Here is a 26,306-nt window from a genome sequence, read left to right on the forward strand (position 1 = left end):
TTGAAGGAAGTAACTATGAGTGATGGATCATTGCCAGATAATTGTTTGCATTTTTGCCTTCCCCTCATAATTAGATTTATTACATCTTGTATATAGGGCATAAGAGACCTAGGGGGTGTGTTATGGGTAAAGAGTATCTCTATCATCTTATTTGGCCATTGTATAATAGTTCCTGTTGGAGAAGTTGGAGTACCCCATATGATCAGCTGGAGGGGCTGGCTGAGGTCTATACGGTTGATGAAACTATGTTGAAGAGTGGTTTCAATAAGTTGTATGGCCTGTTGTGCTTCTGGAGTTAATTTTCTTAATGAGTTTAATTGTGAATCTCCTTTTAATAGTTCAAATACAGGTTTTAAAGAGTCCAAGGGGATCTTGAGAAAAGGCCAAATCCAATTAATGTTTCCTAATAGCGTCTGTAATTCATTTAATGTCATAACCTCTTTTATATCTAAATTTAGTTTAGGAGGTTTGACTATATTTCCAGCTATAGTGTGTCCCAGATATTTGAATGGTGGGCAGAACTGTGTTTTGTCAGGACTATAATTAAACCTTCTTTGGCTAGGCATCTTTCTAAGTTTCTGAGGGCCTGTTGTAATAGCATAAATGAGGGATGAGCAATTAAAAGATCATCCATATAATGAAAACATTTAATTTCTGGCCAAGTTTTATAGATGGGTATGAGAGCAGTGTGGACATAGGCCTGACATATGGTGGAACTGTTTTTCATGCCTTGTGGTAATACTTTCCATTGATATCATTGAGCTGGTTTTTCTTTTTTTTTTTAATTTTTATTTTATTCATGTGTGCAAACAATGTTTGGGTCATGTCTCCCCCCTTCCCCCTGCCCTCCCTTGTTCCCCCCCCCTTTCTGCCTCCCCACCCCTTACCCCTTGCTATCCGGCAGAAACTATTCTGACCTTATCTCTAATTTTGTTGGAGAGAGAGTATAAGCAATAATAGGAAGGACCAAGGGTTTTTGCTAGTTGAGATAAGGATAGCTATACAGGGAGTTGACTCACGTTAATTTCCTGTGAGTGTGTGTTACCTTCCTGGTCCCCTTCTCCTATTGGCCTCAGTTGCTTTAAAGTATCTGCTTTAGTTTCTCTGTGTTGAGGGCAACAAATGCTATCTAGATTTTTGGGTGTCTTATCTATCCTCATACCTTCCTTGTGTGCTCTCACTTTATTATATGATCAAAGTCCAATCCCCTTGTGTTTGCCCTAGATCTAATGTCTCATATGAGGGAGAACATACGATTTTTGGTCTTTTGGGTCAGGTTAACCTCACTCAGAATGATGTTCTCCAATTCCATCCATTTACCAGCAAATGATAACATTTCGTTCTTCTTCATGTCTGCATAAAATTCCATTGTGTATAAATGCCACATTTTCTTAATCCATTCGTCAGTGGCTGTTTCCATAACTTGGCTATTGTGAATAGTGCTGCAATAAACATGGGTGTGCAGGTGCCATTGGAGTAACCTGAGTCACATTCTTTTGGGTATAACCCCAAGAGTGGTATTGCTGGATCATATGGTAGATCAATGTTTAGATTTTTAAGTAGCCTCCAAATTTTTTTCCAGAGTGGTTGTCCTAGTTTACATTCCCACCAGCAGTGTAAGAGGGTTCCTTTTCCCCACATCCTCACCAACACCTGTTGTTAGTGGTGTTGCTAATGATGGCTATTCTAACAGGGGTGAGGTGGAATCTTAGTGTGGTTTTAATTTGTATTTCCTTTATTGCTAGAGATGATGAGCATTTTTTCATCTGTTTTTTGGCCATTTGAAATTCTACTTTTGAAAAAGTTCTGTTGAGTTCACTTGCTCATTTCTTTATTGGTTCATTAATTTTGGGAGATTTCATTTTTTAAGTTCCCTATATATTGTGGTTATCAGTCCTTTGTCTGATGTGTAGCTGGCAAATATTTTCTCCCACTCTCTGGGTGGTCTCTTCAGTTTAGAGACCATTTCTTTTGTTGAGCAGAAGCTTTTTAGTTTTATGAAGTCCCATTTATCTATGCTATCTCTTAGTTGCTGCACTGCTGGGGTTCCATTAAGAAAGTTCTTGCCTGTACCTATTAATTCTAGAGCATTTCCTACTCTTTCCTGTACCAACTTTAGAGTTTGTGGTCTGATATTAAGATCCTTGATCCATTTTGAGTTAATCTTGGTATAGGGATATACATGGATCTAGTTTCAGTTTTTTGCAGACTGCTAACCAGTTTTTGCCAGCAGTTTTTGTTGAAGAGGGTGTCTTTTCTCCATCATATATTTTTAGCACCTTTATCAAAGACAAGTTGGTTATGGTTGTGTAGCTTCATATCTGGGTCCTCTATTCTGTTCCACTGGTCTTCATGTCTGTTTTTGTGCCAGTACCATGCTGTTTTTATTGTTATTGCTTTGTAATATAGTTTGAAGTCAGGTATTGTGATACCTCCTGCATTGTTCTTTTGACTGAGTATTGCCTTGGCTATTCGTGGCCTCTTGTGTTTCCATATAAATTTAACGGTAGATTTTTCAATCTCTTTGATGAATGTCATTGGGATTTTGGTGGGAATTGCATTAAGCATGTAGATTACTTTTGGGAGTATAGACATTTTTACTATGTTGATTCTACCAATCCATGAGCATGGGAGATCTCTCCACTTTCTATAGTCTTCCTCAATCTCTTTCTTCAGAAGTTTATAGTTTTCCTTGTAGAGGTCATTCACATCCTTTGTTAGGTTTACACCTAGGTATTTGATTTTTTTTTTGAGGCTATTGTAAATGGAATTGTTTTCATATATTCTTTCTCAGTTTGTTCATTATTTGTGTATAGAAATGCTAATGATTTTTCTATGTTGATTTTATATCCTGCTACCTTGCTATAGCTATTGATGGTGTCTAGGAGCTTTTGAGTAGAGTTTTTTGGGTCTTTAAGGTACAGGATCATATGGTCTGCAAATAGGGAAATTTTGACAATTTCTTTACCTATTTGTATTTCTTTTATTCTTCATCTTGCCTAATTTCTCTGGCTAGGAATTCCAGTACTGTGTTGAATAGGAGTGGAGATAGTGGGCATCCTTGTCTAGTTCCTGATTTCAGAGGGAATGGTTTCAGTTTTTCTCTGTTAAGTATAATGCTGGCTGTAGGTTTGTCATATATAGCTTTTATAATGTTGAGGTACTTTCCTTCTATTCCTAGTTTTCTTAGAGTTTTATCATGAAATGGTGTTGGATCTTATCAAAGGCTTTTTTGGCATCTATTGAAATGATCAAGTGGTTTTCATCTTTGCTTCTGTTAATGTGGATTATTATGTTTATTGATTTTTGTATGTTGAACCACCCATGCATTCCTGGGATGAAGCTTACTTGGACGTGGTGAATGATCTTTTTGATGTGTTGTTGAATTTGGTTTGCCATTATTTTGTTGAGGATTTTTGCATCAATGTTCATTAAGAAGATTGGCCAATAGTTCTCCTTTTTGGAGGTGTCTTTGCCTGGTTTTGGGATAAGTGTAGTACTGGCTTCATAAAATGTGTTAGGCAGTTTTCCTTCCCTTTCTATTTCATGGAACAGTTTAAGGAGGGTTGGTATCAGTTCTTCTTTAAAGGTTGATAGAATTCAGCAGAGAATTCATCAGGTCCTGGACTTTTCTTTTTGGGGAGACTCTTGATTGCTGCTTCAATTTCCTTTTGTGTTATAGATCTATTTGGGTGATTAATATCCTCTTGGTTCAGTTTTGGATGATCATATGTATCTAGAAATCTGTCCATGTCTTTAAGATTATAGAATTTGTTTGAATATAGGTTCTCAAAGTAGTCTCTGATGATTTCCTGGACTTCCATGGTGTTTGTTGTTATGTCCCCTTTTGCATTCCTGATTCTACTAATTTGGGTTTTTTCTCTTCTCATTTTAGTCAGGTTTGCCAAGGGTGTGTCGATTTTCTTTATTTTTTCAAAGAACCAACTTTTTGTTTCATTAACTCTTTGTATGTTTTTTTTGGTTTCTATTTCATTGATTTCAGCTCTTATTTTATTATTTCTCTCCTTCTATTTGTTTTGGGATTTTCTTGTTCTTGTTTTTCTAGGAGTTTGAGATGTATCATTAGGTCATTGGTTTTCGATCTTTCAGTCTTTTTAATATATGCACTCATGGCTATAAACTTTCCTCTCAGGACTGCCTTTGCTGTGTCCCATAGGTTCTGGTAGGTTGTGTTTTCATTTTCATTGACTTCCAGGAACTTTTTAATTTCCTCTTTTATTTCATCAATTATCCATTGTTCATTAAGTAATGAGTTATTCAGTTTCCAGCTGTTTGCATGTTTTTTGTGTTTATTTTTGTTGTTGAGTTCTAGTTTTATTGCATTGTGATCAGATAGAATGCATGGTATAATTTCTATTTTTTTTATTTGCTGAGGCTTGCTTTGTGCCCTAGGATATGATCTATTTTGGAGAAGGTTCCAGGGGCTGTTGAGAAGAATGTATATTGTGTAGAAGTTGGATGAAATGTTCTGTAGACATCAAATAGATCCATTTGATCTATGGTATATTTTAGATCTAGGATTTCTTTATTGATTTTTTGTTTGGATGACCTACCTATTGATGATAATGGGGTGTTAAAGTCTCCCACGACCACTGTGTTGGAGTTAATGTCTGCTTTTAGGTCCTTCAGGGTATGTTTGATGAAAATGGATGCATTGACATTGGGTGCATATAGGCTGATAATTGCTATTTCCTTTTGGTTTATTTTCCCTTTTATTAGTATGGAATGTCTTTCTTTATCTCGTTTGATCAATGTAGGTTTGAAGTCTACTTTGTCAGAGATAAGTATTGCTACTCCTGCCTGTTTTCGGGGGCCATTGGCTTTGTAAATCTTCTTCCAGCCTTTCATCCTAAGCCTATGCTTATTTCTGTCAGTGAGATGGGTCTCCTGTAAGCAACAAATTGTTGGATCTTCTTTTTTAATCCAGTTTGTCAAACAGTGCCTTTTGATTAATTAATTAAGTCCATTAACATTAAGTGTTAGTACTGATAGGTATGTGGTGATTCCTATCATTTAGTTTTCTGAGTTGTTTGAAGGTTTGAGTATGTGTACCTAAATTTAGTTTACTCTCTACTTTCTTGCTTTTTCTTTTACTATAGTTTGGTGCTGCCTGCCCTTTCATGGTTATGTTGGGTTTCACCTTCTCTGTGCAGAATCTCTTGAAGAATCTTTTGTAGTTGTGATTTTGTGGTCACAAATTATTTTAGTTTCTGCTTATCATGGAAGACTTTTATTGTTCCATCTATTTTGAATGATAGTTTTGCTGGGTAGAGTATCCTAGGGTTGAAATTATTTTCATTCCGTGCCCGGAAGATCTCACCCCAAGCTCTTCTTGCTTTTAAGTTTCTGTTGAGAAATCTGCTGTGATTTTGATGAGTTTATCTTTGTATGTTATTTGCTTTCTCTTTTACAGCCTTCAATATTCTTTCTTGAGTCTCTGTACTTGTTGTTTTAATGACAATATGCCATGGGGTAGTTCTATTTTGGTTTGGTCTGTTTGGTATTCTGGAGGCCTCTTGCATCTGTATGGGAATAGCTTTCTCTAGATTTGGGAAATTTTCTGTTATTATTTTGTTGAATATGTTACACATTCCCTTTGCCTGCACCTCTTCTCCTTCTTCGATGCCCATGGTTCTCAGGTTTGGACTTTTGATGGAGTCAGTGTGTTCTTGCATTTTCTTTTCACAGGTCTTGAGTTGTTTAACTAATAGTTCTTTGGTTTTTCCTTTAATTACCATTTCATCTTCGAGTTCTGAGATTCTGTCTTCTGTTTGTTCTATTCTGCTAGATTGGCCTTCCATTTTGTTTCGCAATTCTGTTTCATTCTTTTTTCTGAGGTTTTCCATATCCTGAGTCTTTTCCTCTTTTATGTTGTCTATTTTTGTCCTGAGTTCGTTTATCTCTTTATTAATCGTGTTTTTTGTTTCACTTTGGTGTTTATACAGTGCTTCTGTGGTTTCTTTTATTTCTTCATGTGCTTTCTCAAGTTCTCCATTTTTGTTGTCTTGGAATTTCTTGAGTGTCTCCTGTACATTTTAGTTGACCATATCCAGTATCATCTCTATAAAATTCTCTTTGATTACCTGTAGGATTTCTTCTTTTAGATTATTTTTGTGGGTTTCATTTGGGTTCTTTGGCATAGTTTATCTTCATTTTGTTGAGGTCTGGATCTGAGTATCTGTTTTCTTCATTTCCCTCTGGTTACTGTACTATTTTTTTGCTGTGGGGAAACTGGTTTCCCTGGCTTTTTCTGTCTTCCCATCTTTTCCCTTCGTATTGTTATTGTCCCTGTACTGTGTGCAATTAAGTATTTTCTAGCTTGTAATAATAACATTGGTGATATTTAGAATGGGAGGGTGAGAGGAGAGGGAAAGCAAAGAAGGTAAAGAAAAAGAGAAAAACAAACAACTAAAAGAAAACAAACCAAACAAACAACAGAAAATAAAACCAGTGCCAAAGAAATAAACAGGGAGAGATAGTGTACTAATCAACAGAAAGCTAAACAGGCATTAGAGAAACAGAGAGAGGATTGAAAAATTAAAAAAAAATCTCCAAGTTCAAATGCAATAAAGTTTCAGTCATAATTTTGGTGTTAGTCCTCAGCCTCCAATCCTGGAGATGGTGTCTCAGAAGTAGTTCTGTCATTGTCTCATCAAAGGGGAAAAAACCCAAAAAACTAAAAAACCAAAACACTACAAAGTGTCCCAAGTTCAAATGCAATACAGTTTCAGTAAGTTTTCCTGCATGCAGATGTAGTTCAGTTTTTTTCATCACAGGAAGAGAGAAAAAAAAAAAGAGTCTGGAGACAGTTCTGTGAATGTCTGTCTGAGCTGTGGCTCACCTGTCTGCTGCTGTCAGCCTGCTGTTGCTAGAGGCTTTATTTATGCAGATCTCAGGAGTGAGCTTAACACTCACCTAGCCCCTCAGGCTTTGTTTATTAAGAGTTCTCCTTTACAAGCTTTCCCCTTTCCAAGCACACTGGGGGAGGTGATGCCACACCCACTTTCTCAGGCTGGCGTGTTTATTTACAGTTCATGTGGGAAGTGGGCCTTCCCCCCTCTCCTGTGGAGTTTTCCTCCCACCGCCACTTTTATAAGCTTTCCTGTTCCTGCTTGCTGGGTGGGTGCTGCCGCTCCTGCCTTCTCTGGCCAGCTTGTTTATTTACAGTTCTGTGGGGGATTTCCCCTCCCCACCTTTGGCACTCAGGGCACTGTGCCCTCTTTGCTATGTGTCTTTTTGTTGTTGTTGCTTATTATTCAGTTTTTTTTTTTCTTTTTTCCCTGAGTGGGAGTCGGTCTGTCCAGGGGGCTATGCTGATCTGGCCTGGGGTTGTCTGTGGGAGTACTGCATGCCACTTAGCTCACCTTGTGGTCTGCATCTTCCCAAGCGGTCTGGGCACTGCCATCTTGTGGTGGCATGGGAGCCCTCCTGGTTTCTCTGTTTAATGTGAAGTGGGGATGCTATGCGTGGGCTGGTGGTGTGGAGGAGTCAAAGTTTTGCCTCTTCTCTGTGGTTTTTCCTGTAAGGTGTATCTCCAGCATCTCTCCAAGACTTCATTTCAGGAAGCATGCTTTCTGCTTCCTCCCTCTAGTCACCATCTTGGAATCGAGATCGGTTTTTCATTATTAATGGATGGCAATGTAAAGGCAAATTTTTCCTTCTCATTGTCATTTAATGGGATAGTAAAAAGCAATCCTTTAAATCTATAATTATAATTGCAAATCCTGCTGGAATCATGGCAGGAGAAGGGAGGCCAGTTAGCAAAGTTCCCATGGTTTGCATGGCTTTGTTAATGGCTTGAAGTTCATGTAATAATCTATATTGTCCTTTGCCTTTTTTTCTATTATAAAAATAGGACTATTACTTGGACTATTGGAAGGCTCTACATGTCCAGCTTTTATTTGTTTTTGTACCAAAATATTATCCTATTGCAATTTATGTCCCAAAAGTGGCCACTGATCAACTCATATAGGCTCATTTGTTAATCATTTAAGTGGTATAGCTGTGGTTGGTGCTGCGGTCCAGCTGCAGTGGGGGCTCCAACTCTGGTCTTGGGTGCTTGAGGGTGAATAATGACATGAACTCAGCGTTGTGCCATGCAGCAATGGCATAGTTTATTTTCTGAAGAGCGTATTTAAGCAGTGCAGACAAGCAGGAAGGAGTACGTGGCAGTCCCCAGGTTTCCCTTGACCTCTGTACTAGGATTGACTGTCATGGTGCTATGGCTAGGAGCCCAAGTGCAGAACATCATGTTTTTGGGACTGGGTTTTCCCAGTCCCATGCAGAGAGAGAACAGGGGAGTTCATCAACTATCAATCATTTTGAACTGTTGCAATCTCTCTTAGGGCTGTTGCACAAAAGCTACAGTGACTCCACTCTTTTCCAAGAGGTTTTGGGAGTCCTGAGAGTTACCCACAGGTTGAGACTTCATATCAGTGGCCTCTTGGAGGGGAGGTGGTTACAAGAATAACCAGGGCCACAGTGACAGGAAAGACATTGGGAAATGGCCTCCTCCAAAGGTCTCAGGATTGTCTTATCTTGTTGAGCTTGGGAAAGAGCCTCTTCCCAATGTCTTATGATTGTCTTATCTTGTTGAGCTTTGTGTGTGGTAAGAGTCATGTGCAATTGTTGCATAACATCTCTTCCCCATAAGCTTAATTGTAGTCCTGCAATTATGAAAGGTTGGAAGGTCCCCAAATTGCCTTCTTCCTCTTCCCATTTGAGTAATTCTGTACTAACCTTGTCCAATTGTTGTCCCCTTACTCCTTGTACTGTGGTTCCTCTTTTTGTTCCCCAAAGTTTAGGCCATAATGATTCAGGGATAACACTCTGATCTGCTCCTGTGTCTAGAAGACCTCAAAAAGCTATTCCCCAAATATAGATTGTAGCTAAGGGCCTTTGATCTAAAATGGGTTGAGTCCAATACACTTGAAGAGAAGTCTCAGATGGTAAAGGCAAAAAATATTGCAATTTTGGCATTCTTCTTTAATCCTATCCATTGCCTAGAGCTAGAAACATAGACTATAGTTGGAGGCTTGGATTTTAACATAGTATTATAAGGATGCACAGTAAGTCCTTGAAGAACATATTTTTCATTTCTCATGATTATTCCTGTTAGTTCCTTTCTAGAATTCTGGAAATGACATGTCACCGGGACTGGTGTGTTACCCGGGGAGATGGTTAATGCCTCTAAGACCAGGAGATCAAATCCTGAACTCCAGGAGTTTTCCCACTGGACACAGGAAATTGTTCCTTCTTGGGGTGGGGCTGAAGGCTGCCCCCAGTCCTGTTTAAAGGTCTCCCATCAGCATGATATTTGGATTTATAGTCTAGCACCATGATAGCCTTTATTGCATCCTGGGCATTCCCTTTTGGTGGAGAGCTCTTTTTTCTTTGTAGGCAATCTTTTTCCAGTGTTCTAATTGTCCACACCCAAAACATGGTGTCTGGGTGGGGGAGGTGGCTCCTTTTGAGGAAGTTATTGCATCTGCAAGAGCAGCAGCCATAAATGATTGAGTGCCAATATCCTGGGTAGCAGAAACCCAATTAGAAAGATCTCCATTCTTTACTGGTCTGATAGCTTGTTTACATTCTTTGATAGCCTCCTCATATGCAATCTGACAGACCAAGAACCTTTGTACATCTGTATGTTGAACTTTGCGACTTAGAGCACATTTTACATGGGCCAATAATTCAGCCCATGGCTCATTGGCCTTCTGATTTTGATTTAGAAATCCTTCAGTAGCTTCCTTACTCAAGTCAGGAAGACTGCTCCAAGTTCTTTTTGCACATAATCTCACCTGATCAAAATATTGGGGCATACCAAGTATCTGTTTTTGGGCATCAGCATATTATCCTACTCCTTGTAGTTGATCCTTCATTAAGGGCACAACTACATCCTTATTTCTGTGCCCTTGTTCATCACATTCATCATAATATTTTGTTTTCCATATAAGGAAATCACCAGGGCTAAGACAGGCTCGAGCCAATTGCTTATAGTCCCATGGTGTACAAATTTCTCGACTCAGATGTTCCAACAGAGTAAGGGTGTATGGGCCATTAGCTCCATTCTCCCTAACTGAACCTCTAAACCTTCTTAGCACTTCAAGAGAAATGGGCTCATGCTGTCATAGTCCCTGAGGCCCCAGGATGACTAGAAAGACCAGAGGATTCTCCGAAGGCAAAGGAGCCAAAGACAGAGGAGAAGGGTCATCATTCCCCTCCTCTAATAATAGCTGCCTGAAAGTTTTGTCTAGAGAGACTTCCTTATTTTCTTCTCCCAGTTTTGTCCCTTTCTTAGGAATGGTACTTGTTTGATGGATAGCCTTAAATGGAGCCAAAGATGGGTAAAGATCAGCATAAGATGGTGAAGAATCCTCCATAGAGGAAAACTTAAATTTTATAAGTTCTTGTGGGAGAGGCTTTTCCTCCTCCTTATTGTCCTCCAGAAGACTTGATTCAGGAGCCTCTTTAGAAGGATCTGCTAGAGGTGGCAAGCAACAATGAATAGAGGACCACATGCCAAAAAAATGGATAGGAGTATTTTCCTCTCTTTGGTGAGCTCTGTTTACATTTTCTCCTATCTGCTTCTAGCTATCAGGGTCTAAAGTTCTGTGCTCAGGAAACCAAGGATTAAATTGGATAACTGTCTCTATAAAATATTCAATTTGTCCTTGGCTGTAAGATATTCCTTTGGTTTTTAGTAAACAGCAAAGTAGCTGTAGGAAGTGTCTATGCTCTGAACTTTGAGCATTTCCCATTTTGTTCCCCAACTTATGGTTCATGACTCCTTGGGTTGGGACTCTGTGTCGAACCTTTTCCTCTCTTGTTTTCTTGTTTTCTTTTTTTTCTTGAACTGCCAAGATGTTCATAGGGGGCCCCACATTGGGTGCCAATTTACCACAGACCAGCTACAGCTGGGGTCCTCTGGTCTTAGGGGATTGCATGACGAATAACGACATGAACACTAGGAAGTGCCAGGCAGCAATGGCTCAGTTTATTTTCTGAAGGGCGTATTTAAGCAGTGCAGAAAAGCAGGAAGGAGTACGTGGCAGTCCCCAGTTCTCCCTTGGCCTCTGAAATACGATTGGCTGTCATGTCGCTATGGCTATGAGCCCAGAAGCAGAACTGGGTGTTCCTGGTTCCACAAAGAGGGAGAATAGGAAGTTTCCAGAAGCCCTTTGGGACTTCTTATCTCTCTTAGGGCTGTTGCACAAAAGCTACAGTGACCCCTCTCTTTTCCAAGAGGCTCTGGGGGTCCTGAGGGTTTCCCACAGCCTAGTCCAGGTCATTCATGTTTTTCTTCCAGTATGGGGTGGGTCTTCCCATTCAAAGGCAAACAAAGGTTGGCTAACCAGGGCCAGGCAGAGGCAAGAGAAAGCATCATTTAGGTCCAGTTAGGTGAACCAGCTTTCTTGTGGTGGTAGAAGGTTCAGGAGAATGTAGGGATTAGGGACTACTGGGTACAGTGTGATAATGGTGTTGTTGACTGCCTGCAGGTCCTGGACAGGCTGGTAATCATCTTCCCATGCCTTCTTAACAGGCAACAGTGGGGTGTTCCATGGTGATTGGCAGTCGATTAATATCCCTGCATCCTTCAGCTGCTATAGGTGGGTCTGAATTCCTAGGCGTGCTTCTCATGGTACTGGATATTGCCTCTGTCTGTCAGGGACAGCTCCACATTTGAGATCCACCATTATGAGCACATGGTTGTGAGCCAGGCCAAGAGGCCCCTTTTCAGCCCAGACATCAGGAAACTTTTCCAGCAGCCAGATGGGCTTTTCCAGGTCCCACTTTTCCTGGCAATGAAGTTGCCATTCATAGGCATGGTCACTGCCATGATGAGGCATTTGATCCTCCCATGGTAAGTCTTGTAGGCCCTCCCTGGTTGAAAGTGATTTGGGCTCCAAGTTTTGTTAGTAAGTCCCTTCCCAGAAGAGGATTTGGGCATTCTGGTAGGTACAGGAATTCAGAAGTCACCTTATGCCCTCCTAGTTGGCATGTTTGGGGTCAGCAGAACTGCCAGGCAGTTTGTGTGCAGGTGGCTCCAACTATTGTGGCCCTGTGCTGAGTGAGTGGGGCCACATGCCTAGTGACCATGGAATGCTCAGTGCCTGAGTCCACCACAAAAATCATTGGTTGGCCCCCTGCTTTCATTTCAATCATGGGCTCTTGGGGGCCTTATAGTAAGAAACCTGGTCTTCCCTGGTCTGACTCAATTCCTGCTATGCCAATGAGGTCCTGGGCCTCCAGTTCAGATTGCCATCCTATCTTCTTTCCAATGCTGTTCCCTTGTGGTGGTGGGGGCATTCTTTTTTCCAGTGGCCAATCTCTTTGCAATAGGCACATTAGTCTCATTGGAGTGGGGTTCTGCCATTTGTTCTCCCCTTCTGTGGCAGAGCTGACTGTTGGGTTGGGTCTGGCTTCCCCAGTGTTGCAGTCAATAAAGACATCTTGGCTTTCATTCTTTTATCAACTTCCCATTTTTCCTCATGCTCCTGGTTTACAAAGACTGTATTTGCCACTTCTAACAGCTGGGTATCATTCATTCCAGCAAAACCTTCAAGTATCTGAAGTTTCTGGTGAATGTCAGCGTATGACTGGGCCACAAGTGCTGTATTGACTATTCACTTGTTTTCTGGCACTTCCAGATCAAAGGGAGTGTATACCTGGAAGGCCACACAGAGTCTCTCATAAAAATCATTTGGGATTTCCTCTGGCTTCTGGATAACTGCCACAATTTTGGACATGTTGGTAGGTCTCTTAGCTCCAGCCCTGAGCCTGTGTAGGAGGCCTGTACGGATGTCCTAGGAAGGCCACACATCAGAGTCCACCTCTCCTGCCCAAGCTTCTGTCTAGGGTTCTTGCTGGGGCCTGCCCTTGGAGCCAGTGGTGAGCTTCTGTCCAAATTAGCCGCCACTCTTCTGTATTAAAAAATATCAGGAGGATCTGTTGGCAGTCATCTCAAGTGGGACAATGGGTCTGGAATATAGATTCTAGGAGGTCAACCATGGCCTGAGGTTTTTCTGAATATGGTGGTGTATGGTTCCTCCAATTTAAGAGGTCTGTTGTACTGAAAGGGTGGCAATAGAAGATAGAGCATCCAGGCTGGACCATGCCATCAGCACCAATCTGCTGGGGCCCTTGCATCTCACAGAGCAGCATTTGCAGAGCCCTGGCCTGAGGGGCCGGCACCCAGGATGAGCAAAGACGGAAACTCAAGGGCTATGGACTCAGACTCCAAGCTGGGGATGGGTGTGGGATGTTGCTGGGACTGAGAGGTTACTGATGGAACTGAGGAAGACTCACTGAGAGTGGCAAGTTGTCTGGGAAAGGTGGCACTGGCTGCTTTGATGGTGGGGGTGCACTGGGAATGTACAGCAGGGGCACTGGCAGCTCATCTTCTGGATCCCGTTGCAGAACAGGCTTGGTCAGCTTCTGGTCTTTAGGCTTTATTGCCTTGGCCACGAAAACTCTACTCTGTCCCTTTTTATTAGTGCAGAATCTGACCCAAGAGGGCATGGTCTGAGCAACCTGAAGACAGGAGTCAATGTATGGAAAATGGTTGGGGTACCCAGGGCTTCCCATTACGATCTGATAAATTGCCCTGACAGTGGGCAAATCTAGGGTAGCTTCAGGGGACCAGTTAACCCCCAAAATGGGCCATTCTAACTCATACAGCATGCACAGCCTTCTGTGAGACATTTTGATCCCATAATCTCCTGAGAATCCCTCTTAAAATGTTTAAGCATACAATCTAGGACTGTGGGTTTTGAGGAAATTCCACCCATGGCAATTAGAAATATCCACTATTTCCACCTTATGTATTCCCTCCCCATGTCAGTGGTGCAAAGACAAACAAGGGTGGGTGCCCCTTCAAGAGAAGGGACCAATCAGATGTCTGCCTGGCCATGCCCCGAAGGAACTTTGGTGCCTCTTAGCATCAATGGTGGGGTCAGACTTGTGACTCTAGATTGGTTTTTCCTGATGCCACCTTAAGCCATATGAGGATCATGACAGAACCTCAAGACAGACCCCCTCAGACTCCATAGCCTTTCAGCCATGGAGTCACAAACTTGAGCCTGAACCAAGGACAAATCAGGCTGCTCATTCATACACACACTCACACCAACGTTATTAGTTATCCTTCACCACTTTTGGGAAAGTCCCTGACCTGTGGAACTCCTCTCAGAGGTTCCTGGGAGTGGATCAAATCTCCCCTCCATCCAGTGGGACAGGACCTGACTGAGGCTGACTTTCCCAGGGCTGGGGGGAAGGGCTTACTGAGTCCAGACAAAACTGCCAGGTGAGTTGGTTTACTTCTCCTTGGAGTCTGATTCAAGTCAAGACTGCTCAGAGGGTTGGAACTCTGGGGCAAAGGAGGACCTGGAATACCATTGGATGGCATGCCACCTCATTCAGTCCCAAGTCCCTCCCTACTCAAGTGCAGCCCAGCCACCAGCTGGTGGCTCAAGGGGCCACAACAGTTGGTATCTCACTGGGGCCTCCAGAAATGTGGAAATATTATCAGATGAGAAACCAAGCAACACTCAGAGAAGTGGAAAGATTTTATTTTACACCAGTGGTCCTAGATGAGTTCACACTCAAAATTCTGGGCCCCAAACAAAGAATTCACAGGATACTTAAAGGGCTGTGCAGAGCATCAGGTTACAAGGAATGTGTTAGTTGTTAATAGGTGAGCCAGGCTGGGTTAGAGACCTGGGGTTGTTTAGATAAGAGCAGCAGGGGAGGTCTGATTCAGAAGTTTATTTACAGAAGGAGACAAAGGAAGGCAGGAATGAGCAATTATCTCTACATGGTGCCCTTTGTCTCTGCCCTGAACTGTCTTTTCTAGCTTTAATTAGCAATTTCTCATGTCCTACAGCCTTGCCTGAGATAATCTTCTTCTTCACTCCTAAAGACCTTATCAGCCCTGTCCTTTCTGGAATGCAAAGTGATTGCAAAGTGGCTGTAAAGAGAATGGCTTAGAGGAAAGACAGATACAAAATGCAAGCAGGTAGGCCAAGCTTTTCTCCTGTTTTTAATTCATCAGCTCAAGTGAGCAGTCAGTGCTTTTCAGCAAAAGCAGTTTAAGCACCTCTTACAGTAGCAGCAATAATTCAATGATTACCAAACTGCTCCTTAGAACTCTTTGTGTTTTTTGGAGTCCTTTAAGGGGACACCTGAAAGATGAAATTTTTTTTTTTTTTGGTGCCACTGGGGTTTGAACTCAGGGCCTCACACTTGTAGGTAGGTACTCTACCACTTGACCCATTTCACCAGCCCTTTTATCTGCTAGGATTTTTGACCAGGCTGGCTCAAACCTTGATCTCCAAGAGTAGCTAGGATTATAGACATGAGCCACTGGCAGTTTTCTACATAAATGTTACCTCTTCCAAGAGGATTTTCCAAACCACTCAGCTTGTTTTGGGCAGTTTTCCTCTTTTATTCTTTCTCAAAGAACTCTGTTCTTTTTTCATACCATCTGATACAATTTGTTATATTTTTCTGTTCTGTTTTTGTGGTTTGTTCTCCCCACTGGACTGTAAGCTAGGTGAGGCTGGGACCAACTCTGTCTTGTTTTCTTTCAAATACCTAGTACAGTGTCTGGCATGAGGATGGTACTTAATGAATAATTGGGAATTGGTGACTGAAAGGCAATTGTTACCAGAATCAGTGAGACTCCAGGGAAGTCTCTTCTCTGAAAGAGAGAAGGTCTCTACCTTGTCTTTGGGTACCAGGTTCATGAAATTGTAGTAAAAAAAAGAATTTTAGGACACATTGAGGTACAGAACAAGTGAGTTTATTAGTAAAGCAAAGCAAAGGAAAGGATAGCACACAGCCAGAAGTGGGTGCAGGCCCCTCTGATAAGAGGCAGAGTGCTCTAGCATCAGGGGTATTTATGGTGAAAAAGTAGGTTAAGGGTTTGACTAAATCATCTTAGGACAAATGTTCCCCTTTGTCCTGGACACCTGCTATGGTCAATAATTCTGGCTGCTGCACTGTGTTGACATTATCAATGGGCCTGGAGATACCAAGTGTGGTCAGTTTAGTAAATCTGGGTCAGTGTGCATGGATGTCTGCCTCTCCCAAACATTGCTTTAAACAAAGGATGGATTTCCTCAGATGCTCCTTGTAAGCCAGGTGTCCTTCCTTAAGAGAAATTTTTCCTTCTCTGTAAATACTTCTGTGATTTGTAAATATTTTTCAAGTCATTGTACCAAACTTTTTTTTTTTTCCAGAATAAGTGAAGCATCTTTGTTTAAGATATCCTTACTTACGTCCCAGAGTGTAGTTATCATTTGGGCAGGCAGGCAATGTCAGAGGAAGAGAGCTGACTTTTTTGGGAGGGGGACTATATGTTGCATTTTTTTAGGGAGTTCATGAAGCTTAAAGCAAAGAAAGTAGTGTTTGTGTCCTCTTAATCAAGTTCTTCACTAATACAATGTTGATCTTGGAACTCCTGGCACCTGTTGCCCACGCCTCACTTCCCTATCTATCCTGCCTCTTAGGAAGCTGCTCAAGTTCTCATTCCCAAACTAAAAGTTTCATCCTTAAGTGCTGCTTGGAGGAGATGCTCTGTGAGATGATTTCTGCTTCAGTGTCACTTGGTTTGAAATTCACCCACTAATACAGTCATGTCCTCTCTCTCACTATGTATATTAATTCTTGAGTGCATGAGAAGATAGGAGCCACCTGCCAATTTCACATTGGCTTAATCATAAGAATTCGATGGTATCCAGTTCTGGTGCACAAAATATTCATTATAAAAAAGAAGCTTATACCTCATTATAAAAGTGGCTCATACCTGTAATCCTAGCTACTAAGGAGGCAAGAGGATCAAAGTTCAAATCCAGTCTGGGCAAATAGTTCAAAGTTCATGAGATCCTACTTTGAAAAATATCCAACACAAAAAACAGGGCTGGTGGAGTGGCTCAAGCCATAGAGCACCTGCCTAGCAAAGATGAGTCCCTGAGTTCAAACCCCAGTACCACCAAAAAAAAAAAAAAGAAAGAGAGAGAAAGAGAAGCTTAGCAGAGCTTTGGTCAAGAGAAAGAAGCACTGGAAATGATGTGTGGAGCTCATCTCAAATGAGTTAAGATTGCATCTACCAAACAATGAAGAGCATGCATTGCAATGGAGCAGGTGAAAACATTCCCAGTCTTCATTAGTCCTTTCCCCTGGTATAATTTGCCTTGGAATTTGGAATAATAATTTTTTTTTCTGTATTAGGGATCAAATCCAGGGCCTTGCACATGTTAGACAAGTGTCTACCAACTGAGCTACATCCCAGCCAAATATATATATATTTTTTTTAGCAGAGAACAAAGATTTATGAGCACACCATTAAAAGATGATGCCAGGCTACTAACACAAAGGGGCATAAGGCTCCTACCCAAAATTCTTGAGTTTCAAACCACTTGATCTTTGTTTTCTTTCAGGGCATTTTAATAAACTATAGATGAAATCTCCACCAGATATCAGTAATATGGAGATATGGAAACGCTCTTCTGAGAACACCCCTGGGAGTCACCAGCCCCTAACCACAGGTAGGTAACTGCTACAGGATGACTGAAGTCAAATTGCTCCCCACGTCTCCCTCAGGATGCCATGGCACCAGCAAATCCAGGACGCACAGCAGCTTCCCTCACCACAGCCAGATATCCTCAAAGAATGTGTGCAGACATGAACAAGACTGAGGGAAAAACATCCCCAGCTAAGTACTTCTAACATTTTTCCTTTTAGGGGCAGTGGAGTCACCAGGGAGAACCCTGGCCTGGAAATCTGAAGACCATGCTTCTTGTTCTAAATCTGTCACTAAATTGCTCCATGATCTCATGTAAACCACAAAATGTCAATGGCAGTAACTTTCATTTGTAAGAATGATGCAGCATGGTTTATTTTTTGACACATGTGAGTAAAGATGAAAATGATAAAATGAAAATAAAAGAATTTAAAAAAATTTTTTTGTGCTATAGTCCCTCAAGATTACTTTTGTTTGTTCTTATATCATCTATCTATTTACAGACACAAGATGATGCGTTGTTTTTCTTTACTCATCATATCTACCCTCTTTATTCTTTAGGGCTTCTATGTTTTGGATGTGGCTTGATTGTGCCATCCAGGTTCATGGATTGGGAACTTGGTCCTTAATGCGGTAATGCTGGGAGATTGTGGGACCTTTAAACATTGGGGCTGGTGGGAAGTAATGAGGTCATGGAAAGTGTTGCCAGAGGAACTGATATAATCTTGTGGGCCCTGGTTAGGTTTCCTGACAGGGTTATGAAAGAGCAAGCCTGGCCCCTCCCCAGTCTCTATCTGGCTTCCTATCTTGTACATGCGTCCACCATGATCCTCCACTAATGTGATCCAACCAATGGAGCCTTTCCCAGAGCTGAGCTAATGCCACCTATAGCATTGGGCACCCAAACTATGAGGTAAATAAACATCTTCTCTTTTTTATTATAAAGTACAAGCCTCAAGTGTTTTTGTTAAAATAACAGGAAATGGATTAGTATACTGACCTACCTAAAATGAGGGGAGGCCACTCTCTAGAAGGTGAGAGACAACAAGAGAGTGGGAATGCAGCCAGATTGGGATTTCAAATGCTAAACTTGGGACAGCTGTAAACTCCACCCGTGATTGGACTGCCAGTGATATCAACTGGTAGATGAACTGAGGGGAGGGGACTAGATCTGAAAACCTGGCCTGTTAATGTCTAAGACAGTTGGTATTAACTGACTTCTTTCTGCCTCCTCCTCAAGTGACTATTATCATTTCCTAGGAATGTTCCCAAAGAAATAAACCTTATTAGGCACCGATGGTTCATGCCTGTAACTCTAGCTACTTGGGAGGCTGCGACTGGGAAGATCACAGTTCAAACCAGCCCAGGAAAATGGTTTGCAAGACTCCCATCTCCAAAATGACTTGAGATATGGCACAAGTGGAAGAGTGCCTGCTTTGCAAGCATGAAGTGCTGAGTTCAAACTTCAGTACCACCAAAAAAAAAAAAAAATACACCTTATGACCCAGGGAACAAGCATGCATGCACACACATACTCACATCTGAAACAATACTTAGTCTTATTTCTTTGTTGTTTTTTTTTTTCCCATGGGAGTGGGGTTTGAACTCAGTGCTTTGCACTTGCAAAGCTCTACCACTTTTGTCAAGCTGTGCTTGACAAAAAAAAAGCTATGTCAAGGGCCTCCTGGCTGATAGGCACAGACCCAGCCAAGAGGAGGCAAGGTTCAGCAATGCTGCCTTGCAAGAAAAACAGGACACACTGACCTAGTCAGGATAGGCTGTACTAAATAACAACATACCACAGCTGCTCTGTACTTGCCACCTAGGCAACTTGGACCCATGAGAACTTGACCTGCATTCTACCCTGCTTTCCCATTCATGCTATATAAATAATTGAACTTGGAGGTGGAGGGGGTCTTTTTCTTAATCCTCAGTTGCCCTCAGTCAGGTCAACGGACCTGCTCACACTGGCCATGAGAAGTCTCCTCCCTAGTCAGCCCCTTCCTGGAAAAGCCAGCCTCTCTTCCAGGAGAACTCATAATTAGGTACACCTCTTTAGCATAGCCATAGGTCAATCAACTTAAGAACTCTAAACTCCAAGAGTTTGGAGCACTTGATTACTAGATTGACTGCCTGCTCTCTGCCTTCTTGAAACTGTACTTTCACTTTTCCTTAATAAACCTCGCTTGTGAAACTCCTTTGGGTGTCCATCTCTGAATTGTTTCCCTGGTGGGAACAAGAACTTACCACAGCTAAGTGATCCTATTAGATTAAAGGTCCACACTACCCCAGTATGATTGCCTCTTAATTTACATCATAACACATCAGCAAAAACTGTTTTTCAAAATGAGGTTACATTCACAGGAGCTGGGGTTATGACCTCAACTGATCTTTTTGAAGAGAGATAAAGTGCAACCCTCAATAGATTCTGAAGAAACAGCAATAGTGTTTGGAATGAAAGACTTCTCTTGCATTTCATTTGGTAAAAAAATACTGTCTTATGATTATAATGTAAATATAAGATTTTTTGTGTAAATGTTATCTGGAGATGTTATGTATAGAAATACACATGTTCTATAGAGTTTGGGTATTACGACTGGCAGAGTGGCTCAAATGATGCCTAGCAAGCATGAGGTCCTGAGTTCAAACCTCAGTACTACCCCCAAAAAGAGTTTCAGTATTAAAAAATGAAGAGGTATTTACTTGGGGGAGAGAGGGTTTACCTAGGAGACACTGTGCAAGTAAGTAGCAATCTGTCCATCTCACTTGGATTTGGAGACAGTGAAGATGCTCAAAAGAGAAATCAAGAATGTGTCAAAGGCAAAAAACTGGTTGGGGGTATAGCCAGAGAGTCCCTACCTACTGAGACCCTGGGTTCAACCACAGTACAACATGCCAAAAAAATTCAAAAATAGATAAGCAAGGGCAAGCAATATTGATTGGTGTATATTAATTGTACATAGTAAGAGGTTTCATTATGACATTTTCCTACAAGTATGTGATGTGCTTTGATCATTTTCAGCCTTCTGTTGCTCTCTTTTATGCCCTCCCTCTCCCCCTTTTCCCTTACACCTCTCATGTAGTCCCCTTTTTATTTTCAGGACCTTGTTTTTGTTTTTGTTTTTCCCCTAACTTGTACAAATGAGAGAAAATATGCACTATTTGTCTTTGTGGGACTGGTTATTTCACTAAACATGATGATCTCCATCTCCATCCATTTTCCAGCAAATGACATAATATCATGCTTTTTAATAACTGAGCAAAACTCCATTGAGTACATACATCACATTTTCTTCATCCATTCATCTGTGGATGGGCACCTAGGCAGAGTCCACAATTTGGCTGTTGTGAGTAGTGCTGTGATAAACATGAACATTCAGGTATTACTATAATAAATTGACTTTGATACTTTGGTGTATATACCCAAAAAAGCTATGGTTGGATCACATGTAAATTCTGTCTTTATTTATTTATTTGTTGGTAGTGGGGTTTGAACTCAGGGCCTCATGCTTGCTATGTAGGCACTCTACAAGTTGAGCCACTCCACCAGTCCCTTTTGTGATGGGTTTTTTTCAAGACAGGGTCTCTTGAACTATTTGCCTGGAGCTGGTTTTGAACTGTGATCCTCCTGATCTCTGCCTTCTGAATAATTAGGATTACAGGGGTGGAGCCTGGCCCTGTTTTTAGTTTTTTGAGGAACCTCCATACTGATTTCCATAGTGGCTGCAATAATTTACATTCCCATCAGCAGAGTTCCTTTTCCCCTGCACCCTCATCAGCATTTGTTGTTATTTGTTTATTGATGATTGCCAATCTGGCCGAGGTAAGATTGAATTTCAGTATAGTTTTGATTTGCATTTCCTTTATGGGTAAAAATGTTGACCATTTTTTTCATGTATTTATTGGCCATTTGGACTTCCTCATTTGAGAAGTGTCTGGTCAGTTTGTTAATGTCGCTGGTGCCGTCTGTGATCAGCAATTTCCAAATTCTTCATATCCCACTAGAAAGAATTCATGGCAGGACACTAGAATGTGAGCTTTAAATATATACTTGAGATAAGGAGAACTTAATGGTACTAATTAATCATTGGTTTTCTTTTGTATTTTCCTTACAAAACTTTGACATTCTCTGTTGATATTTTACAAAGTACAACATAAATAACGCATTTTTTTAAAAATGCCCCATTACCTACAGAGAGAAAAATGAGGCTTACTTACAGCCAAGAGGTTACAAAGATTGGGTCTTTATATATGAGTATTTTAAATAGAAAATTTATCTTGTCTTTTCATTAGGATGACTAACTCATGGACACCTGTCTCTCTGGGGGAAAGGTCTTTTACTCCTATAACAGATTGCTATTTTGAGCCTGTATATTGCATGTAACATGTCTTTGTGTTCCATTGAAGAGACCCTTTAGAAAGACCATGCGGTCACAGGAAATGCTGCCACCATAATAGAGCCACCATGTGTCCAGCGCCATCTTGCCCCTCCCTAGGGATGGGAAACTCATGGGTGATGCCATCTTGCCATCTTCTAGAAAAAAATATAACTAACTTATGATTAAAATTCTCTAAATTAATATAATTTTTATACATATTGTTCTTGATACATTTGTTATCAATCTGTTAAGGATTGGGCCAAGAATAGAGTATTTATGTTAAAAATCTTTTATAAATTACTTAGGAATCTAGCTGACTAATCTTCTAATGATAGTGACAAAGAAATTGTTTAAGAGTACACTCTGAATTAATGTAAATGCTTTGTGTGTCATTGTGTGTTTTCTGTGTATATCTTTGTCTATACCAATTGTGGCCACTTAATTTTTACTTTTTGAGCTTATTATACATACTTATATTCTTTGGCATCCCTATATCAAAACATCTCTGTATATGTGTGTGTGTTTAGATGTCTTTAGGATGGTTCTTAAGCTACTTTTATAAAATTAATATGCACAATTATCTCAAAGGTTATTTAAAGTTCTAATCCCAATCAGGCCTAATTGTTCTCCACCTTAGAACTAAGAAAATTTGTAAACAATAATCTCTGTTTCATTCTATCATGAGTGTAATTTACATTTAACTCTTTTACAATTAGGTTTATTAACCCATATCTTCTCATAGATTGTGATTATTAACAGATGGTTTAATTTAATTTTCTTTCTAAGTCTTTTAAAGTGTAAGGTTACTAAACTAAGAGTTTTATTTAAAACATGTTATCTAAATTTAGTTTTTTACAAAGGTTACTTCAATATACAAATTAAGGTCTTAAAGCTTATAAGTTTATAATTTAAAGTTTGCCTAAAAGTTTTCTAAGATTAAAAGTTAAGGTACCAATTTTAAAATGGGTTTCTATTTTATTAAAATAACTATTAAGATCTTTTGGGGTTATAGGCTGATACAAAATTTTACCAAAGAAACTTCACCCTCCAGTTGGGATATTGGACTTTATTTCCTATCAATATCCAAGCCATGACTCTCAGTCATTGGGTTTCTTAACTTTATGCTTACTACATTATCTCTGTTTCTGTATTTAATCATTTGAGACATGAATCTTGTTGGTTTATTATCTTTTTTTTAAAAATGTACCTGTTTCCCTATTCCTCTCAGTTTACAAACTGACTACAACTCCATGGCCTGATATAAAAGCTGACCACAAGTGATGGGTTTGTACCAGTCAAGCTTACCTTGGTGCAATTTGGATTCTGCACTGGTTATAATAGTTCTGATGCTTTAATAGTTGGGTTGGCATTAAGGATCAGCATCCCATTTAGGAACTTTCATGCAGGGGTGCCAGAGACTGGCCCTTTGGAAGAGTAGGAAGTCAGGGAACCCTGCTGCTTGTTTCACAGTGGTGTCTGCTGAAGGCCTTTAAGGCAAGCCAGGTCTAGAGGACCCCAAGGTATAAGGGGAGTACCCTGAAGATCTTGGAATCAATCTTGCTCTCTACACTTTTTCCCCTCTCTCTCTCCACCAGCCAGCATAGGGAGCCCTTGTGCAGGAGTGGAGGGGTGAAAGGATTCTCCTCTTCCCCTTTCTCTCTCTCTCTCTCTTTCCACCAGCCAGCATAGAGGAAGCCAACATATTCACTTGGCTGTATCCTTAAGTACTGGGAGATGCTTTGATCCTGATAAGCAAAAATAAGATGACTAGTTCTTTTCATAGCTCATTTAAGATTATTTACATCCTGCTTAAATTAGTCTCTTGCCAGACACAAAAACCCTAAGGTATTTTTCTGATAACATTGAAGGAACTAAGTTTAAACTAAGTAAAATTTCTTTTAAATGGTTCTAATACTCCTAGTGCCTTATGTGTGTCATGTCCAGAGTGAGCAAGTCTTTTAACCTAACTGGGAGAGACTGGGGATTAGAAAAAAGACACAAAGACAGACATAAAGAAAAGCTGGGATTGGGTGGGTCTGATACTCTTGATGAGAGATGCTGGCCCCCTCCATCTCCAAGTGCATTTATTTATACAACATGTGTGAGGAAGCAGGGCGAAATGCAAGTTAAGTTCTCATGTGTCCAGTCACGTAGGTGACAGGAACAGCAGCTGTGGTATGTTGTTATTTAGTACAGACTGTCCTAACCAGGTCAGCATGTCTTGTTTTTCTTGTAAGGCAGCCTTGCTGAACCTTGCCTCCCCTTGGCTGCGTCTGTGTCCATCAGCCAAGAGGCCCTTGACATAGCCATGCTCATGTCAACACCTTCTTCCACTACATCAGTCTCCCACAGTGTATCTAAATGTCATAAAATCATTTATAGAGTTAAAAGGGTATACATATAAACAGCTATAGTTCTTTTATCTGAGGTACTTCCTAATAAGGTCTTTGATGTTTCTGGTCTTTATGACAAATGCCAAAAGTTCTATCAGGCATTTAAGCCCGACATCTGTTTGTCAGCTAAACATTGGTTTATCTGACATTGGCTAGATAAACATTGTTTTGTATATATAATATATAATCAAGCATCAAAACAAGGTCTATCTGAAATTACTGACACTACTTTCTATTAACCATTGGAAAATTTAGGGTTTTTAATTGTCAGTACCATATTGACAGTACTTACCTAACCAAAATTCAAGGTTTAAACTGTGATGCTGCTGCTGGCTCCTTTGTATGCTATGTGTCTTTGTCTTCTTCAAATATATAAGCCTTCTAAAATAGTTATAAAAAGACAAGGTACCATATTGGTCTTAGCTTCTTTCACAAGTTTTTGTGTATGTTCCTAATTGTAGTAAGAGAGGTTTAGTAGTACTATACTATTATATTAATTGCTAAACTATTAACCACTGCTACTTTAAGTTTTGTCATTACAGTTCTAATTGTACTGGAACATTTACAGACAAGCCCATTGAAAAAGACTCTGACAAGTGTTTATTTGTCAACCAGAATAGATATTCTTAAGTATTGGGGTCATTTTGTATTTTCCTTTCAAAGCTTTATAACTGTTGTCTGCAGACAACAATTTAAAGGTGTCAATACATCCTCTGTGGGACAATTAGATTTAATTAAACCCAGTCTAAGAGCCACTTTTTAATAAGCCTCTTTATTGTTTAATTTGGCTAAAATGGTCACATTGGCACTGACTTTTAATCTATTTGATGTGTTGCTCCTCTCCTCCATGGGACAAAATCTGACTTTCTGGACTTTCTGTGGGAAGCCACTCCCACACTGATGGATAAAACTGCCAAACTGGCAAAATCTTCAGAGATAATTGTTCAGAGAAATAGTTTAAGAGGACATGTCCCCTGAGCGGTCAGCATCCCCCAACTTCTGAAAGGAACAAGTGGCGTTCAGCCACCCGAGGTAGTTCCAAAGGACTGCACAAATGAGGGAACTTCTCCAGATCCAGATGGAGTCAATTATGCCAGACCTCTAAAAGTAACCAAAGCCAAGAGATTTTAAAAAGGGTTCTTACAGAGGTGCCCTAATAGTTAAGCCTTCCAGGCCTCTGGCAAAAGGCAAAGTCACATCTTTGGCCAAGGCCTTCTGTTTAAGCAAAGGCAATATAACTTTCAATGGTATCTAATGTCTGCCTAGGGACACTGTGAGACTTCTTTCTCACAGTGACTCATTGATGTTTACCCTCTAATTTAGCTAACACCTGCCCCCTGGCACATCTGTTCCCTAATGTAGTTAGTCCTTAATTGCCCACTATAGTGACAGTCCAGAATAGAGGGCCATTTAAGAGTTAAAAATAACTACAGATATAAATGCCTATAGACAAAGTAACCATAAGACTTTGTCACTTTTCAAAATGAAAGGTTAGATTCTTTATCCCTCCTGCTACACCTGGCAGGGCCCCTTTTGATGTTCCTATCATGTTAACATTCAGGTCATGCCTTCTAAATCAAATTTATCTCTTCCAGAATGAAAGACTTTAGGACCCAAGTCATGAGACAACAAGGCCATCAATCTCTACAAATGAATGAGATCTCCATGAGAAACCCTAATTGTAATGGGCAATAATTCAGATACCTTGTGTCCAAATGAGTTCCAAAGAAAAGGAATAAGAAAGGCAATTTCCCCTTGTAGGTAATGTCTGCTGTCCCTTGTCAGCTTGAAATAGATACTGAAGATGGACTGCCCCCTTTCAACAATCCCCAAAAAAGAATTTTTTTTTAAATATGTCTCTTGGGAAATTTGAGGCAGGCTAACATAAGGAAAGTTCAGGACTCATAGATACTATGCTTTAGCTCAGAAACCACACTCACCCGATCAGGAACTGCCTATGCCCAATCCCACTCACTCATTATGTTAGGT

At 40.5% G+C, this 26,306-nt stretch overlaps 1 long non-coding RNA gene across 2 annotated transcripts in view; it reads left to right on the forward strand.

Annotated features, from left to right (window-relative positions):
* LOC141425728 (uncharacterized) overlaps window positions 1-17,968 on the forward strand; it is a 47,626-nt gene extending 29,658 nt beyond the window's left edge. Inside the window, exons 2-4 of one of the 2 annotated variants that reach the window (XR_012450809.1) lie at window positions 14,906-15,037; window positions 17,463-17,570; window positions 17,767-17,968. This is a non-coding gene — a long non-coding RNA (uncharacterized lncRNA). The remainder of the gene's footprint in view (window positions 1-14,905; window positions 15,038-17,462; window positions 17,571-17,766) is intronic. The other variant, XR_012450810.1, reaches the window with a different exon arrangement.
* Window positions 17,969-26,306: the final 8,338 nt, after the last annotated feature.

The sequence above is a fragment of the Castor canadensis genome, chromosome 8 (genome assembly GCF_047511655.1).
Source record: "Castor canadensis chromosome 8, mCasCan1.hap1v2, whole genome shotgun sequence".
NCBI classification, from domain to species: Eukaryota; Metazoa; Chordata; class Mammalia; order Rodentia; family Castoridae; genus Castor; species Castor canadensis.